The following is a 5,350-nucleotide window of genomic DNA, read 5'->3' as shown; positions in this document are numbered from 1 at the left end:
TAATCTAAATTCTCAAAGATTTTATTTTCTATGCTCTTTATTGGCATGTACCAAATATGAGCTCTTATTTATCTTTAAGTATAATATTCTATCTGTTAAGTTTTTAAAAGTAGGATATATTCTTACATTTATTTGTTTCACTCAGTACAGTAAGCATTACTTGAGTAACAGTATGATTTACTACAGTTAACTCAGTAAGAGAAACTGGGAAACCACTTCATTTTGCTGACTAAGAGTAAATGAATCAAGAGGCTTCCCTAGAATTAAATAATCAAGTTTTATTCAAGGTCTTAAGATTTGCAAATCTATTAACACTGCCAGGTAACACCCAGAGTGTTCAGAAGAAAAAAAATAGAGATTTCTTATAGTGAAAAATACATTCTTGGGAAAAATCAGTCCTGTATTCTTAGCTTCTAGAATGGTCTGAGATGGTGTTCTGCATATGTGAACTTTTTTTTTTCTAAGTTCTTCAGAGGGCTATCTGTAGGATTTATAAATATATCCAAGCATTAATGCACAATGGAAAAGTTCAAAATTTATGTCTTCAGGCTACTTAAAATAAAATAAAATCTATTCTTCACGTTTCAGGCCATTCTGATTTAAGTAATTTTGTTAGCTTGGCTATTGCACTTCCACTTTATTTCTTGTCTTTCCTCAACTCATTGTTCTGATTTTTTATAGCTTACACAATGAAGAAAATACTTCATAACAGAAATTTTGTGTAAAATATTTTTGGTTTCCAACTAGTAAACTAAGATGAAATAAGTTACAAATATATTGTTTATAATGTTATTATGAGGGAGATTGATATTATTTGTTTATAAGGCCTTTATTAAAAAATTAATCAACATCTATTATGAGATTAAATATTTTCTGTTCATGGGAAGTATGCAGCACTGGGCCACGTGGTTTGAAAGACTACGGTGGGACCCCACCAGTCCGCCATGATGTCTGATGGGAAGAAGGGCTCCCATCCACCATGAGAAGAAGTACCATTGTTAGGAATAAAGAAGCAATCCAGTGACTCTCAAACCAGTAAGAGATCATTAACAGATGAATCATGGAAAGAGGGCAAGGAAATGACATTTCACAGCTCCTCACACATATCTCTGGGATCAAAAGGAGGAAGATTGTTATCACCAAATACAGAGAAATGGGAAGATGTACCTAAATAACTTTGCAAACAAGTTAGAGATAGACCTATAACTAGATTACCCTTAGTTAATCACAACCTGAGTTAAGTAGTTAATTGCATTAGATTGTGAACCCGAATTAACCAGTAATGGGGAAATGGGGGAGAAGGAGAAGGGAGGGGAAGCTAATCGCATTAGGGAGGGGGAGCTAATTGTATTAGTATAAAACCAGTTTTCTTTGTCTACTTCATGTGCACATGCTCCTGGCTGGCAGTGCGCCTGACTCTGCAAACTTGCGAATAAACGCCTCACTTTGCTGCTCAAGTCCTGTGTCCTGGTGATTTATTGTGAGCGTTTCTCACACCATGAGAAGAAGCACAATGGAAGGAACAGGTTGGAGGAGCATGTTGTAGCAGCCATGTGAGAAGAAGTAACTATGCAGTTTGCAGTCGGGATCTGGCCATGCGGCCTAGGCTAGTAAGAAAGCAGGCGTACTGCTGCTTTGATTGTGCTCACTCCAGCTGACTCAAAGCCACTGAAGACTTTGCCTTACAGACCTGGACTCTATCTGGACTCTTGGAACTCAGGACATGCGAAGAAGACACTTTCTTAGGACTTGCGCCTTTCCTGGACTTCACCATGATCCAGTGTAATATGGCACATGTTTTTCTGTACTATTATACAGAGGCTGATGACATCATACCCCAGATCCTTAAGGAGAGAGCTGACAGATAAGGAGTGGGGAACTATTAGATTTGGGGTTGGCTTATGGCCTTTTGGGGAGCAAGGGAAGTGCTGGGTCTTAGGAGAAAACAGGACTCTTAGCCGAAGTGCTCACAACTCCCCCACCCCTCAGGTTGGAATATTGTAAATAAAGACCTGTTTTTCTAAAATTAAAAAAAAAAAAGAAAAGAGAAAAAGAAAAGTATGCAAAAGGATTCAATTATGCAATGTGGATGAAGAAGGGGCCACACACTAAATCTGACAAATTCAAAAAAGTCCTGCTTGATGAGCCTTACAAACTCAGAGACTGAAAGTAACCACCTAAGATGATCTAAGCAATAATTCCTAATTAAAAGTGAGCTGGGGCAGATGGTCATATCCCAGGCCTGTAGCTTCCTTGACAAAGCTAATCTTTACCAGAAGTGAGACTATTATCTTTTTGCATCTAAGATAACACACCTTTGAAATGTCAGAGTAATTGTCTTTCCCAGACACCTCAGGACACAATCAGAGCAAAAAACCACAGAACCCCTCATTGCTGTCTTCCCCATTCCCAGCACCATTCTATTTGCTGTTAATGTTAATTAGTAACTATCTTGTACCTACCAAGGTAAAAGAAGTATGTGTGACTCCATCTTACTTTTATCTAATCCCCAAAATTTATCTGCTTTGCTTTTTCCTGCCCCCTTAAATCTACCACCAATGGATTTCATGTAACCCTCTTTATGCCTCCTCCTTTGATTGTACTGTATAAAATAAACTGCAAAACTATTATTCTCCAGAGCATTTTCTCAATCCATTGAGATTTTGCTTCTCAGCAATTATCATCAGTTTGGCTCAAATAAAATTATAAAAATTCCTCTACAAGTTTAGAAGTTTCTTATGTCAGCAGGGAGGATTCTAATCTATAGTCAATAAATAAATTCTAACTTTGGAGATACACCTAAGCCATATACAATTTGCAGTTGAAATTTATTTCTATATGGTTGTGGAACTGAGCTATCTAAGAGCAGGGCTAGTTTCCAAACAGCAGCCAGAGGTCCAGCTGCTGCCATGGAACTCCAGCCTGCGTGTGGTCTTTACATCCTGACTGCCTGTCCTGTGGGTTTCAAGCTTGCTTAGTCTACCCTCACAATTGAGCAACTAATTTTTTGTTTAAAAAATCCATATATATATATATATATATATATATATATATATGTGTATATATATATATATTAAACTCAAACTTTTTTCTTTTACATATAGGTAGCCACCTAATATAATTATGCCTTGTGTGCTAGGCTTTCTTCTTATCTACCCTTGGAGGTAATAAAAATGGCCATAAAACAAACTACAATATATACGGTAACTTATTTAACTTTTATTACATGGTACTTATTATGTGACAGATACATAACACTGAGGAATCAAAAGGTAGATACCACATTGTCCCTGTCCCTTAGGGACTTGCTATCCAGCAGGAAGGATAAACACATATGTGTGATTGTTTTCCACAGTGTTACCTGTCAAAATCTAAGTAAGCCCAGGTACTACACTAGGGTGGCTTCTAAAAAAACAAAGATTAAAAGAAAAGAGCAGGGCTGGGAGAACCTTTTTAATTTGTGGAGGCAGAGGAGGAAAGTGATTATGAATGGGACTCAGATTAAAATCATCATGCCACCTTCTATAACTGCACAAACTTGGATACATTAGCCTTGCAAAGTCTCAATTTTCTTATCCTGAAAATTTATTAGAATTTTATTCTTTATCTTTTTATTTGGTATAAACCGAAAAGGATACTCATCACAAAAGACTATTTCTGACTTTCAGGAGATTCTAACTTCGTTAATACCTAAATTTATAGGCTTGTTGTGAGAGATTAAATGGGTTATGATGCTGTAAAATACTTAGTAATTGTGAAATAAATAGTACCTTAGAAATTAAATGTCCAGAAAGCTTGTAGGTGGCTAGTCACACTAAGTTCATCACACTGATTCTGCATTATTTCTACTTGGCTAAAGTTTCTGTTAAATGTACTTTTCATAAGCCTTTAAGGAGTTTATAATCTGATTTTCCAAAATAGATTTTATAGTTCAGAAATTTCATCTTTTACTTTTTGCTTCATACAAATGCTTTTTCTTGCCATCACTTATATTCTTAATGGAGTTCATTATCTCAAGCATTGCTCCAAGAATAGGATTATAGTTGTTAAAAAAGAAAAAAACAAAAAACCCAACCATGAGTCTATATTCTTATTTAAGTTCCATGATGAATTTGCAAAATTCTAGCTAAATAGCTACATTGTTCTTGACCCATTAGGCATTATCAGCAGAATTTAAATTCAACAATATATAGCACAGGGTTTGGAACATGGCAGACAATCTGGACCAAGAACAAACTGCCAACCATAGAAGAGTCCCTGGATCTCATCAAGATCAGCCTGGATGAGCAAATCTATGTGAAAACAAGAAATGACAAAGAGCTTCAAGGTAAATTGCATATTTAAATATGATATTTGGAGATATGGAAGAAATTGTGACTGTTATAAAAAAATTTTAAGAAACACATGAAAAGATATGTAAATCAACAAAGCAGAATATTCTGACGCTCTGTCTTTGAGGAGATGATATTTACTAGTTGCCCCTCCGCTGCGAGTTGGCCAAAATAAACAATTGATCTCTGTTAGGATACTGTCTGGTTGCGTCTATATATACAGAAGATATTTAAAAGAGAACCCTGTGTAAATTCTGATATTAAGAAATGACTAAGTATTCTTCCATTCCTGGAATGAGCTGATTTGGAGATAGCTCACAAATTCTGAAGTTGTGGCATTTTTATTTTCCTCCAACCCTTCCAATAAATGTGCTCACCAAGAAAAATAAAATAAATTTAATAATTCATAGTAAAGCATTAAAAATAAAATGTGAAATATTTATATGTGACTGTTAAATATAGAGAAAATAGTCAAGATTTGAAGTGAATCAAAGGTAAAAGGACAGTCCCCATAGTTAAACTACATCTTCTAAATGTTGTGTAATGGTGGAGAAACAAGATGGCGGAGGAGTAAGTGGAAGCTACACTAACTTCCTCCCAGAACTAGTCTGGATTTACAATGTAATTTTGGAGAAATCATCTGGAATAACCAACTGAACACCATCTGGAGAGAAGTCTAATAACCACGGAGAGACAGAAAAGGCTGCTACATCACAACGTGACCCGTAGGCAGTGTGGAGACGCGGAAGGGGCTGGCTGGCATCACACGGGTAGCAACTGAAGGGACTGAGAAACAGCTCAGCAGCCAGGGATTCCCCCTGAGAAGGTCAGGGTCTAAACCCCCAGCTGAGCTTCCCAGCCTACAGCAACAGAGTGGAAAGTAAAATAGTATCCAGCTGAGAAAAGCGAAAAGCCACAGGGTTTCTTGCTAGCCGGAGAGAAACAGCTGGAGAAAAAGAGCTCTTAAGCGGATCACATATGAAAATATTATGCCCCCACTTACCCTGGGCACAAGCAGA

General features: G+C 36.7%; 1 pseudogene; it reads left to right on the top strand.

Annotated features, from left to right (window-relative positions):
* Window positions 1–4,208: 4,208 nt before the first annotated feature.
* Window positions 4,209–4,582, top strand: LOC150002797 (U6 snRNA-associated Sm-like protein LSm3 pseudogene; annotated as a pseudogene).
* Window positions 4,583–5,350: the final 768 nt, after the last annotated feature.

The sequence above is a fragment of the Furipterus horrens genome, unplaced genomic scaffold (assembly GCF_987537825.1).
Source record: "Furipterus horrens unplaced genomic scaffold, mFurHor1.1.pri manual_scaffold_8, whole genome shotgun sequence".
Classification (NCBI taxonomy): domain Eukaryota; kingdom Metazoa; phylum Chordata; class Mammalia; order Chiroptera; family Furipteridae; genus Furipterus; species Furipterus horrens.
Note: the sequence above shows the minus strand (reverse complement) of the source record. Positions and strands in the feature narration are given on the sequence as shown.